Source organism: Colias croceus, chromosome 4 (genome assembly GCF_905220415.1).
Source record: "Colias croceus chromosome 4, ilColCroc2.1".
NCBI lineage: Eukaryota > Metazoa > Arthropoda > Insecta > Lepidoptera > Pieridae > Colias > Colias croceus.
Window position 1 is genome coordinate 848,689 of NC_059540.1, and position 14,962 is coordinate 863,650.

Genomic DNA, 14,962 nt, shown 5'->3' on the forward strand with positions numbered 1-14,962 from the left:
AGCATGTTTATAAATTTAGAAATTAAATATATATTTTTTTACTTTATCTATAGACTATATCCCTAATAAAGAAAAATAAAAATAAAAATAAAATAACATGCAAACGCATTACGCAATGTATACTAGGTAATACTTCTTCGTTTATTGTAATGTTATATAGAGATGAAATATTTTATCGATATAGTAATTCTATTTATATCCTTCCACGTTTTGTCTCAAGGATATTTCTCCCAATTTTATTTCCCGCTTAAAATAATGTCACCGCGTCTATTAATTTGAGTCGTAAAAAAGTGTTGTATTTAAATAAGGAATTCGGTAAATATTTGTAAAAACCGCGTACACATCTCGCGTTGTGCCCGGCGATTTGAGTAGGGTTGCCAACTTAAAAGAAAAATAACTTTTGATTGTATGCAACGGTTGGAAAACTATAACACACATTTTTATGTGATTGGTGAATAGCATTTAGATTAAATTTATTAATGCTAGATTTATATTTTCATTTGTTAATGCTAGATATTAATGAATGTGTCTAAATAAGAAGGTTAACCAATCATTTCAATAATAGAAAAAAATATTTTGTACTTTTATTGATATTTAAAGTAAGTGGCGCATTAAAAATAACAGATACAATAAAAATAACAAAATTAAAGAAAAGATAAAATTCAAACACTTATTTAACACTCCTAGTAATGTATAGAACCCAACAACGAACAAAGATACGTTGTTTATTATTATTTTCACAAACTGCCAACCCTAACAGAATGCTGCAATCAGTGAAGAATTCGGAATTTTCTGGAAAGCGCCCGCTCGCGAACCTCCAAACATTTATACCTTCATTAGGTGTTTACTTAGCTCATAAAAATTTCTCTTCTTTGCTCACGCTGTGCAAATCCTTACACGTAACTTCAAAATATGGCTTATAATATTTATTAAATATATTTCGTATGGCTTATACGGGTATTTTATATACGATTTTACGAGCGCATCGTTTGGCTTGGCATGTAAATATAGACTATGAAAACCGTGAAGTTTTTGAAAAATCCAAGCAGGCTATCTTAAAATCAGTCGTGACACCGTCGATTACTTTTTATCGCCCATATTTAACTTACACGAGTACAATCTACAAACCATAAAAAATACATAAGAAATCATTTTAGTTACGTACAATCAAACTTCGTAGAGATTCAATCTAAATAATATATAAATGTACTCAGAACACATCCGTAGAAGCAGTTATTTTAGAACTCTCGAGAATTGCTAACAAATAGCACATTAGCGGCCAGCGGAACGGGAGTGAGAGGAGTCGGAAAGACACACTTAACAGAACAAATATTTTTATCTCTCCGCGAAACAAGTCGGATATTTCTTCCTTTGTGGCGTGAACGCACACGCGTAAACTGCTTTAGCATGGATGAGGCTATACGGTGTAATGGCGTTTTTAAGTACACTAGTTACTTAAACGTAGTATTACAGAACCATGTAATACGTTCTTGGTTAAAACGACTATCGAAAATAGGGTGTTAGGATTTCAAGACTTCGACATCTTTCGTGATTTCGTAGTGTCTCTTGGGACTTCGTGAAATCTCTGATATCCTTATTTCCTTGCAACATATTCATGTTTTCATTTGCACCAAATTTAAAGAATAAACATAAATAATTGACAGCGTGGGCACAATAAGGGATGAACCGATGAACATGAACAGATGTACCATCTAGCCCTATGATATATAAAAAAGCTAGTATAATAGGTCATTGATCTAGCCTGTTCAAAGTTATGTTTAGCCATCTTACAAGCTGTGACATTTTACGCCATGCCAACCTTTAAAAAAAATTAGCAATGAAACAGTACCTTTACAGCACTCCAGAGGAGGCCCCTTACGTGAAGTATACGGGACAATAACAAGGAAACGCCTCACAATGCCTGTAAAAGTGAAGCCTTAAAGCTCCTCGCTTCAGATTGCGATCGACCACAATGCCCACCTGCTTTATTGGCGCCATTATGTGCGAGATCAATTCCTGCTCTAAACTTTTTAATATTTGATTGAGACTTGAGAGTTAAATAAATTTGAAAGTATGAGGTTTGAGAGGTAGGTACATTGGTCGCAGCCAGCATGTTGTGTTGACATGTGTATTGGTAGAAGAGAATGCAAAACATTATTGTCAATAATACATCATACACATAAAATAATCTCATTATAACTTTTCATTACATATCATAGAAACAACGAACCAACATGGGAACTGGGAATAGCATAATAATATGTAATTTATATAAACTAAACGCGAATGGATGGCGCGTGCGAACATCGTAGTTCTGTAATAAAACTTTTGTCATAGCGCGGCACGGTGTCGTCACGGCGTCGTCACGTATCGTGCACAACACGTGCGCTATGTGATCGCTATTTTTATACATTCTTATACGAGGATGAGCAGTTTTACGGAGTATAGTGTATACTGGGTTCGGAAAATGATGTTGGGGCGAGTTCTCGAAGTTTCGAGAATTTTTAGGATACGTCGCCTATGGTTAGATTGTTAGATTTGACCCGATTGAAACGTCTAGATACATGGATAAATGTTTGTGTTTCAGTTTGAGTACATGCATAAATTTAAGGTAATGGAGTTGAAATACATGATCTAGTATTTAATTCAGATACCTACGAGTATATATAATAAACATGGTTTATAGTAATTATGTTAAAATTTTTGTTTCTGAAATCTTCGAGCATGAGCCTCTAAAACCAGTTGAATTTGTTTATAATTCATGTTCAAATCTAGTGCCTAATTAGTGGAATAAATAATATGAATTATATTAAACTGAATTAACAATGCAATTTATTGTCTTTAACATGCACAAAACAAACAGACAAACAAACGGGGATTGAAAGAACTGTCCCTCGCTGCAGACGCAAGGCTTATGTAAAACAATAGCGCGAAAAAAATTTCATTAACCCAACGTCGCGGAGCCGATAATTTTCTATTACCGCCGTGACGGATGATATTGCGCTATAGATGCTGTTGGCTTTACAATTTTAAATTAAAAACCATTTATTATAGACATAAAACGGGCAGGTTATTGGACGGGGAGGACAAGGCGCACGCATTGTACCTTGCTATAATGGCGAGCGTGGAATCACGATATTACATGTCAGATTTGAGAGCTATTGCTGGGAATACTATGTAGCTATCGATAATGGATGTAAGGCGTAGGAGAAACGAATGGTATTGCAGTAGCTCATGGAATGGGTCGTAGCTAATGGTGTATGGTAAGTGAATTAGGACGGATAGATGGTGCTTAGGATGTATTGAGTACTCAGATTGGCACTCAAAAGTTCTGTATTTATACTAATATTATAAATCTGAAGAGTTTGTTTGTTTGTTTGCTTGAACGCGCTAATTTTGGAAACTATTGGTCCGATTTGAAAAATTATTTCGGTGTTAGATAGCTCATTTATCGAGGAAGGCTAGGCAAGGCTATATATCATCACGCTACGGCCAACAGGAGTGGAGCTACGGGGGTGAAACCGCGCGGAGCAGCTAGTTTATAATAAAATACGTTATAATATCGTAAGAAAAGTGGGTAACAAACATGTAAGGTTATTCTATGGGTATACAGGGTGTCCCACTGTTGGTATACTAAGCTCAAAGGAGGTTATAGTTTTGCATACGCAGAGTACGTAAAAAATACTTATAAAATTCCAGATGCATTTTTTTTTCAAATAGATGCTTTCTTAAACCTCTATGTGTACACCCAAAACAAGCAACCCGCCCAACTTCCACCAGCACGTGAGCTATCGTTTAAGATTATGTTTTCATAGACAAAATGCTCACATTAGAGAAGCGGTATATATCGGCTGCGCGAAGCTAGAGAAGGAAAAATGGATTTTGAGGAAAAATTAAGCAAAAAATTTTTGACGTAATTTTGTTGTTTAAGTATTTTTTACGTGATCAGTGTATGCAAAACTACAAGTCCCTTCGCGCTTAGTATGCCAATAGTGGGACACCCTGTATATTACTGACTACTGTTCTATCTGTTGACTTAGGAGTCGAAATACCTGTCGTAAGAGAGAAGTACATGAAATCTATAGACAGAAAGAAACACAGTTTTTTTATCTTTAATGTCTGACATTCGACGTGCAATGAAAGCGTAAGGAACAATAAAATGTAATCCATACTAATATTATAAATGCGAAAGTAACTCTGTCTATCTGTCTGTCTGTTACTCAATCACGCCTTAACTACTGAACCAATTTGAATGAAATTTGGTATAGAGATATTTTGATACCCGAGAAAGGACATAGGCTACTTTTTACCCCGGGAAATAGGATAGGTATTATCCCGGTAATCCCACGGGAACGGGAAGTATGCGGGTTTTTCTTTGACTGCGCGGGCGAAGCTGCGGGTGGAAAGCTAGTAATTAATAAATATTAAATTTATTCATCAATCATTAACGTCTGTTCAGCTATAAGAAATTATTTTTTGTGTATGCATTTTTGTCCAGTGTAATTGAATGTTTTATTGTTGCAAATAAATTTAAAATGTGAAAATGAGAGTAGATTTTCACACAAGAATTTTCACAAAAAACGTGCAAGTAGCAAAAAATTCAAAACAGAAACACGGAACAGCGAACTTGCCGTGTTCATGCTAATACTTTGCCATTAGAAAAATTAAAACCGGCCCGACACATCTAAATTAAAGCTTTCATTGTTTGAAAAAAAAGCATTCCTCATTTCAACGGGCAATGACCGAGAAGGGTAAATAGGTAATAAAAAAGAACAATTAGGCCCTAACGACGGGGTAGCGTGCGAGATGAACCTTACGGTAAATATCAGTAGACATATTATTGTATACAGGGTGCACTTTGTGTCCAATCTTGTGGGACTGGTTTGGCTCGCTGTGTGGATGATGCTAAGTTTCATTAATTTCGTCTATATACGAAGTTGGTATTATTTTAGTCATTAAAATAATTTCGTCAGAATTACGACCTTAAAAGAACATAACGACGTAGCTTAGACATCGGCCTGAAGGATGTTTGTACATTTTAAAAGGCCTATTTTATCACTTTCACAGTCCAATAGGCTACCAGAAGACCGCTGATTTAATGAAATCAAATCAAATCATTTATTAATACCGACTTATTTATAAAAACATTTAGGGATTGTATTATTGGATTTTCCCGTGCATCGAAAAGTATATTTATTTGAAATCAGGTTATACAAACTTATTGTCTCTTGACATAGATAATACTTGCACACAAGTATACAATTAAAACGTGGATAGCCAATTATTCTCAAGTGATATTTTCATACACTTTCTAGGCGTTTCTTTTTATATGTGAACTAGCTCATAATTAATGCCAGAGAGCGTAGATAGTTCACTTTTCACTTTAAACATCTATTGACACATTTATTTGCTCTAAAAGTTCAAAAGTTATGCACACCCTGTATATGGAGCGGGATTGCGGAGCTTTTCCATTTTTCTATACCCTGTGTTAGCTAAGGCGTACTAGTTCTGAATGAAACGAGCTTAATAGTTTTCTATAGTGGTTTTTTAAATGAATTATTTTCATTTTTTCTCGTTTTGTCTCGATACTAGTACGATTGTTAATTGGTTAGAGATTGCAATTGTTTAAATTAGATTGGGACGTAAGTATTGAATAACAAAAGCATTGTTGGTTTGGGATCAAACGAAGTTTTTATAATGTTGTCTTTATTTGAGGTATGGGGAAAATAATTTTATATCTAACTAGCTGCTCTGCGCGGTTTCGCCCCCGTAGCTCCACTCCTGTTGGTCGTAGCGTGATGATATATAGCCTATAGCCTTCTTCGATAAATGAGCTATCTAACACCGAAATAATTTTTCAAATTGGACCAGTAGTTACTAGTTCCCGAGATTAGCGCGTTCAAACAAACAAACTCTTCAGCTTTATAATATTAGTATAGATCTAATTTAGTGACTTTGGCAATTGTAAGTAGAGGATTCTTTGAGATCCACCTGTGACCGAAAATGTGACTTTTCTGTTAATCATTTGCCAATAAGTTTTCCGGGGTCATGTCGGCAGTACATAATAGATTAACTTGCACGAAAGCCTTCCTTTTTCTGAAATAAAAACATTTGTTATAAGTTTAACGAAAAAACCAATTATTCTGACACTATTTGATTAGTATTAACTTACAAACGTAACGTTTTCCTTAACACTGATAAGAAAGTAAACAAGCGCATGTAGCAAGGGGAAAATAATGAGCATTTAGCAACACGAACTTTTATAGCTTAATGACAGAGGGTGTGACCGGTAATAATGTTGCATCGTAAGAATTAAAATTAGTAGCTCTTTGAGAAGAAATAGTTGGATGGGGATGTTCTTAGCTTATTATTATTTAAGTCCAGGGAATGATAAATACTGCATACCTATTATATGATGATGGTCTAATGTCTATATAAACTAAGTTAAAAATTCATATTTTCAAACGAAGTCTCACTTGTAAAGCATTGTTATAAAAGGAAAAGAGATTAGTGTTATATACGTTTAGTAAAAAAAAAATATCAATTTTTTTGTTGGAATCTAAGAACACTTATAGTAGTCGCCTTAAATTTTAAATTTTACCACTTTGCAGCCAAGCCAACTTCCACGGAAGGTGCATTTAATTAAAATATAAATCAATGTTAGACACCAACAGACAGGCTTCATCGAATTCATGCCGGAATATTCATGACTACAAAGACAAGCCGACACAAAACACGTCGCACCTGCCACCTTCCTATTGGTGACGTCCCGTGTCCCCTTCTGGGGTATGAGGCAGGTGCATCTCACGTCTGTTACACTAGTTGATTTTCTTTACAAGCGAGTTCATGATTTTCCTATATCTTTCTTCGATTCAAGACACATTGATTCTAAGGTTATAACTATTTTAGAGATCAGTATCGGTCGAATTTCTTATCTACAGTGAAACGGAGTTACGTTTGCTAATTTTCATTGACTTTTCATCGATCGAATCCAGAATTTCTTGGTTTCTGATGCGTGATTCAGGAAAAGGAACACTTGGCAATTGGCAAACGCAGCCTAAACTGAAACTGTCTTTGACAAGAATGGTAAACGAAGCTATAAGCTGACAAGGGAAACTAGAACTTATTTTAGAAAATAACCACCATTATTATAACTCCCGAGCTGCGCTCATAAGTTAACTAACGGGGTCAGTTGACTAGTACGCAGTCATTTTTAGCTGACGTGACGTGTGATGTAATGATGAGAGAGGCAGTGACGCGTGAACTATCCGCGCTGTGGCGGCCGGTCAGGTGGAAAAAGAGCCGTGGAGCTAATTCTGAGGCCAGCTGGAATGGTCTATGTGCAAGTTTATATAGCGATTATTGCGATATATACGAGTTACGTGAAGAGGATAAACATAAAATTTTTAAAAGTTTGGTGGGGAATAAAAACTACACGGTTACGTTGAAACGAGCTTATGAAATAGAAAGAACTGATACTTAAGTATTATGTCGATCAGTTTTTAAATGAAGTAGCACCAAACAAAGAAGCAATAAGATTATACAACATCAAAATTATTTGACGATCACAATAGATAAAATGCATCCGAAAGATGGTAAAGCAAAAGAACAAACACAATATTTCAATTTGAATAGCACAAGATCATAGTCGAAAGAACTTTCTAGATGCCACAATGGAGACCACAAGATTGCAGGCCTGCTTCCGTCACAATGCGGCTGCAATTGTACACACGTCAATACAAATTGAAATCTTTTCACGAGGACTCATGGCAAAGGAATAATTTGTATTCAAATACTACAATAATGTAAAAACGTCTGAAACTCCAGTATTAAAGGTATTTGGAGCGTGCTGGACTCGCTCGGATATTAGGTGAGTGTTTAGTTGTGACTAGGGGTCTTTTTGAAGCTATAAGCTGGATTATTTGTTATTTAAAGGTAATATTTAATGGATTTTGTAGATTGTTCTAATGGAACTAGGTGGTCTACTTCTTTTTGGATCTTTCATTTTGTATTAGAAAAGAGATGATTTGTAAACATTTAATAATGTCTTTCTCATAATATCCATAGAAAATTTGACATTTACGGTAACTTGGATTGCTCGAATTTCGTCGTTTGTCCTTCTCATTCTAATGACTCTCATCTTCATATCAACTGCACTTATCTTAGTGAAACTAACATACAATAAATCTGTATATTATATTTCATTATATAAATTTAGTCACACAATAAAATACAATCGAAAAAACCATGCTGAAGTATATATTTAGTAGTTAGGTATATAAAATGTTAACCTCATAGAAATCCCCGTAACAGCTTGAGACTGTCAATTCAATATGTAGAATATACACATGTACATAAAGCATATACCTATATGATCAACGTCGGGGGCAGGTGGCCGGTACGGAGTTTGATTTCCGCCGGCGGCCCCTCTGTCCTGCGCTTTACCATACCATTCAATGGATGGCTCCGAAGTTTGATTTTAAATTATAATACAATTCATTTCAAATGCATGTTGGTATTGAAGATTATTTATGGTATTGTGCGAGTTGCATCACGTACAGGGAAAAATGCCGGTTACGTTGGGTTCTGTGTTTACTTAGTATTTATTTTTAACGGGTTCAAATACGAATTGATGATTAAAATTATTATACAAATTTCTTTACCATAATGCCATACAGGCTTTTATTATGAACTTGAAACAATATAATACAAAAGCAATTTGGTAGTTTCGTATGAATAAAATTCAAGGCAAAAAAGAACACTGATAAAAGTTTGATTAGAATAGTAGAAAGATTCCCAGGTGACTACAACATTCGGAATTGGAATGACGGCTTCACCACTACACTGTAACAAAAACAACAACTTTGTTAGTATAATAATGATTATTAGCTAACAACAATATGATTTTTATCTCGCCAATTCTCTAGAATCTAAATGGAAATTGTTCGGAATATTAAATCCGTTCTTTGCATTTATTTCCTTGAAACAAGAATTCTTCGAAATGTAATAAAGATAAGATCTCAAAGGGAATGATGTTTTTTTATTTTAAATGAAACCGTAGCGTCTAGATTGGCTAGACTTTGTGACAAGTAGCCGATTCTAGATTATCAAAGATAGTTAGTAATCCACTTAGCATATCATTTGAATTTTCTTGTAATTATTTGTTCTTATTTTTCAATCAAATATTTATATTTTCAGATATTAGAAAAACAAAGGGATATAGTCGCTATGTATAGTCGATGTCTAATTTGGCTATTAATGACTTATTCACGAATTTATTATCGATACAAATGTATGATATAGGTATTTAAAGTTTTGAATATCAATTGCATGTTAAATTCAACAACAAAACACCAAGATTTACGAGTTGTATGGGAAGTTACATTTAATATCATAATACAAGGAAGTGTGAACGTAAACAAAAGAATGTGATGAAAATTGTTTCCACACTCTAATACGGGTCACGTATTACTGTCGCCTATAACCAAGTGATTGACAGATAGTGTATTGTAAACAGGGCCGGACTTATGTTTCCTGCTTGCAATGTCTCGCTTCTGCTTTTTAAGACGCTTTTATTAGCTTCACCGGTACTTTTGTATGTAACCTTTAGACTCAATTTTGACTCAATTTAAACGGACAGATTTTATCAAAACTTTGTCAAGGTGATAATATAATAATTTCATGAGATTTAGCGTGTTTTTAGTTCTTTTAAACCACATTAATTATTATTTAAGACATAGCAAGTAAAGGCTCTATCTATCGGCAAGTTCATCAAAATCCGTGGCGTAGTTTTAAATATCTAACCATATTTAGGGATAAACAGTCAGTTACTTTGTTTTAAATGTATATTTGGTGATTAATTTCCAATTATCTTTTATTAATAACACATTAAAATTAAATGTTACTTTACATTTTCTTCGCCCTAAATGTCTGGTGGGTAGTTTGGAGTCCTATACAATTAAATGACAATCCGTCCCAATCTGCATGTTACGGAACCTCCTATTTGTTCATTTTTAGTATCTGTCAGACCCTCAGACCTTCAATATTTACAAGACATGGCTATTTCATATTCATTTCGGTTTATTTTATTTTGAATAAGCAGTTCACGGGAAAATAATGGTTCCATAAAATGGTTCTAATTTTAATAATTCAACAGGTTGATTAAAAGAAGAGTAATTTTTTTAGAGAATTGATTCGCTTTTGGTTAACTTTGCATTTTAAAGAATTGTCGAAAAGATAATTAAATACTTGCAATGTCGTCTTTTTAAAAGAGATAATTATGATTAAAAAAAAGACGTGTGGCACTCGGGGACTGCCGCGGTAAAGCTATTGCATGCTATGCCTTTGTAGCGACACCTCGCTCTGAATCGCGCAAGCGAAATTTTTTCGGTACAGAGCTATATATACAACTTTCCGACATCATCCATTGGGGCCATAACGCCGGCCAGTCGAGTAGACTGGTCGAGAAACCTCCTTTTTCGAAGGAAGAATTCCACCTTCCTTCCTCCACACTTTCAAGCCACTCGTCCGCCCGTCGGAGTGGGGGAGCGTGAGGTTTTTCGTTACGGAATTTCTCGATTCGGTCCCCGCGCTCAAGGCCCGTGATAGAAGCTATACAATACAAGCAATAGCTTAGAAACTGGTTTCTTTTTATTTGAAATTACAAAACACGTAGACGTAGTGTGTTACTACAGAAAATCTATATTATATACATAATATAATAAATCTGTAGAAGGGTCAATTCTGTACATTGAAAATATTGAAAAAATAAATACCGGGGGGTGTTACTGGATCGATACCAAACCCAAATATGTGATTAAAAAAATTTTTGTCTGTCTGTCTGTCTGTCTGTCTGTCTGTATGTTCAGGCATCACGTGAAAACTAACGGTTCTATTTCGATGAAACTTGGTATAATTATACCTTATTATCCTGGGCGTAAAATAGGATACTTTTTATCCTGGAAAAATAGGTAGAAACAAATTAATTTTAATTTTTCAGTTTTTTTTCAGACGATGTTCTGTAGAACCGCGAACACACGTTGCGTATTATTATAGGCCTAGCCGTATTTGGGTCCAATAGATATTTATAAGATATCATTGTTAGAGTTACTCAAAATGGAGAAATAAACCATCCACGCGAAGACCGACATCCGCGCGGACGGAGTCGCGGGCGGAAGCTAGTAGTTAATAATATGATATAAAGCATTTATAATAGAATAATCCACTGATAGTCTTCGCTTTAGCTGAGCGCATTAGTGATACACAAAGTATAGAAGGGTGAAAATACAAGCGTATTAATTCGTTATTAAGTACATTTTGTATACATTATATTGTAACATATTACTGTGATATTACGTAGCTTATTGAGACTCTTAAATGCTTTAGATGTAACTTAAAAATGCATGTTGCAATTACATACTGTTGGATGAAATAATATTTAGGATCATTACCTATTGATGTCAGAACTTAAGTAAAAAATAAACAGAAAAAAATAGCTTGTCAGAATAAAAATCAACGCGTCCAAATAAAAAAAAAATGTGTGCGTGTACTAGTGTGCACACGAAAGAAGTGAAACTTCTTTATGACCTTATCTATAACATCTTTATATATAAAAATGAATCGCAAAATGTGTTGGTAAGCGCATAACTCAAGAACGGCTGAACCGATTTCGATAATTCTTTTTTTATTATATTCCTTGAAGTACGAGGATGGTTCTTATGTAGAGAAAACGTGAATATGTACCACGGGCGAAGCCGGGGCGGACCGCTAGTAAAAATATAAAAATGAATCCCAAAATGTGTTGGTAAGCGCATAACTCTAGAACAGCTGAACCGATTTCTTTAATTCTTTTTTTATTATATTCCTTGAAGTACGAGGATGGTTCTTATGTAGAGAAAACGTGAATATCATATTCACGTTTTCTCTACATTGTACATTATGTACCACGGGCGAAGCCGGGGCGGACCGCTAGTTTTTCATAAAAATAATTTACTATACGCAACTTTACAGAAATACGTCGAATCACGCGTGGTAGGGATACGAAAAAGATGGAGCGTAACGGAAAAATGTCACGCGTAACGAAAAAATGTTACACAAAATTTTTTTCCAACCCCGATAAAGAAGTTTCACTTCAAAAACTATATTTGGCTTAGTATACAAAAATAGAAAATGATTATTTATAATATGTTTGGAACGATTTCTAAATGAAACCTGAAATTATGATCTTGTGTATTTTTTTTGTTAGAAAAAAAATTGAATATTTTCGCATCGCGTCAAAGGTCGACCTGTATAATTTTTGTTTCGAACTTTCGTATCATTAGAAGGAAAATGTTCGGCAAAAAATAAATGTGGGTCGGCCTCTTTAATATTATTTTTACGAGATATTTTCAAGACTTTATTTACAAGCGTGACGTCATCGCTTCGCTTAGGTTTTACGAAACGAAAATAGTGAAAATCGCCACCAGTTTAAGAAGACCCCTGTGTTGTATGGACGTGATGCACATTAAAATAATTCACAGTGAAATCTTGAGGACTGCGGTGATTTTGGTGGAGTAAAAATTTGATACAGACATGATAATTTGTAGTCCTGTATGGCGTTACCCATTTTCTTAATTTACTAAAAAAAACAACATTAATTTTTAATAAACAATGACTGTAAATTTACATTTCAGGTATCTATAAAAACTATAATTGTAAATATATTGTATATTATGTATTGTATATTGAAAATATCATTATTTTAGTCCGAGTTTCAGTAAAGTGATCAATCAACCAGGAAAACTTGTTTCGTTAGGCATATTATTAATTTAGCAAGTAATATTAGACGTGGTCAGCGTTGATTTTCGAAAATTCCCTAACTTTATAAAAAAACGTTCAATGCATATAATTTTATGTAATAACTATCACTTCATAACATTATTAATTGAATTAAAGACAATTTTATTTTATTACGAACATTTTCCTTTATACTTCTTCCAATTTGATCTTCTATATTTATGAAAATTATCCTTATATTTTTATCAGCGAAAAAGTTACACGAGCAGACTGAAAAAATAGCCCAATCGGTAATATTTCTATTATTTTTTCCAAATGTTTATATTCTATACTTCGGGGTAAATTGAATGCCGTTTTTAATTATAAAACCTTTTAAGATAAATACATTACTGTTACTCCGTGATATTTGTCTATTTTTAAAAACATTCGAGGTCGACTCGAGAGAAATTTCTTTAATATTTTACGAATATAGAGTGTAACATGTTTTTACTTAGAGATTAAATTTTTAAATCTATCATGGTGACCTTAAATCATCTTACAACTACATAATATTAACTAAGATTTTCTGAATATACAAAAAACATTTACCTATTGAAACCAAGTAAAACTATTATATAGAGCGATAAACTCAACTATCTTGTTACGTTTGAAGTATCTAATTGAAAGCAAGTTATTTTGATTGCCATGGAACACGAGACATCGAATCTGTTTGTCGTGTGGCAATTATCATCGGTTCCCTCGAACTTTTAAAATATCAAAATTGCTCCCAGACCCCGGGAAGGGCGGGGCTGGCGCGCGCATGCGTCGACGTAACCAAAGTCGCTTGGGATCCCAGAATTATCGCAGCACAGCTATTAATAGACATTGATAATACAAAAAAATATTTCGCGTACCTCACTATATGTCTTGCCGACGGCGTTTCATGTAGGACCACCGTCAAAAACTAGCATTTAAGTTACGTAATAATATGTTGAGAAATGAGGGTAGCGGGGGGTGGGGAACGAATCAAGAGCGGCGAGCCTTAGTTGGCGGCTAGCCGGGGCGCGCGTTGGACGTGTGATGCGCTGCCGGTGACACGCGATATGACTAACACCAACTTTACAGTCAAACTGTGCGAAGTATGAATTAATCGTGAACCGTTTGGATATTGTTGCATTGTTGAAAATAGGACATTGTGACTATGTATTATGACGTTGGTTTTGTTTTATAGTGATCTTCGGTGAGTAATAGATGTTAATTGTAATGATGTGGAGTATGTATGAGGAAAATTAATTAGTTTATACGGAAATTGCTTCTCCATATTACATCCTGTTGGATAAATTTGACAAGGGGCTATTGATGTCGTCATTTATTTGTCAATTCGATTTTGAATAGGTTTTACAAAATGTTTGATTTTATATTGTTAGTAACTCTTTATTTGCTCTATTTTAATTGGTTTTCCTTTCTATTAAATATTTTCATTAATATTGTCATTTATAATTATTTTGTAATTTAGTTTATTTTTTATTTGTCATTTTATCATTAATTGAACACTGTTTCGATTTCATTGCACAGATAATTCATGGTTTGTAAATCATTTTAGAAATAAACATTTACCTTCATATTTTGTTGTTTTCTTTGATTTCTTATTTTATTCCTGTCATGAAAATACTAATAAATAATATTCTTATTGATTTTTGATTTTCGCAATAATGCTAATATTAAAATAATTATAATTTATCACGAGTCTAACAATGGCATCAAATGTTACAAGTATTCAAGAATATATTAATTATGTTGCAAGCCAGCAATTAACCCGGAGCCTTACGTAGCGTGCGCTACGAGCTGCGTAGCAATTAGCGCTACGTCGTAGCGGCATGTTACATAATTATAAGACGCTTAGAAATTAAGACATTGTTATTAAAGTGAGCGTTATTTTTAATACCTTTATAAAATATTATTGCCTTCATAAGGAAAGGATGCTAAAGCTGTTAGAGAAATTAATTTTTGGGCCTTATTTCGGTGATAGAGCTAAAACATCAGCATCTTGTTTTAATTGGTCATTTTCATTGATTTTTCGTTACATACAGATATAAGCAATAATAATAGTTTTATTAGGATTGTGCTCGCGACGCGAATTCATTTAAAGCTGAAATATTATAGAGATAATATTCACGCATAGGCCTGCTTAGGTAGTAAGTACACTTAG

At 34.0% G+C, this 14,962-nt stretch overlaps 1 protein-coding gene across 4 annotated transcripts in view; it reads left to right on the forward strand.

Annotated features, from left to right (window-relative positions):
- The window catches only part of LOC123691048 (disintegrin and metalloproteinase domain-containing protein 33), a 403,256-nt gene that overhangs the window by 79,164 nt on the left and 309,130 nt on the right, over window positions 1–14,962 (forward strand). The window contains exon 1 of one of the 4 annotated variants that reach the window (XM_045635250.1): window positions 13,817–13,993. The exons of the other annotated variants lie outside the window; for them this stretch is intronic. The gene's annotated coding sequence lies outside the window, so the exon portion shown is untranslated. Of the gene's footprint in view, window positions 1–13,816; window positions 13,994–14,962 lie in introns of those variants that run through there. 4 annotated transcript variants of the gene reach the window in all.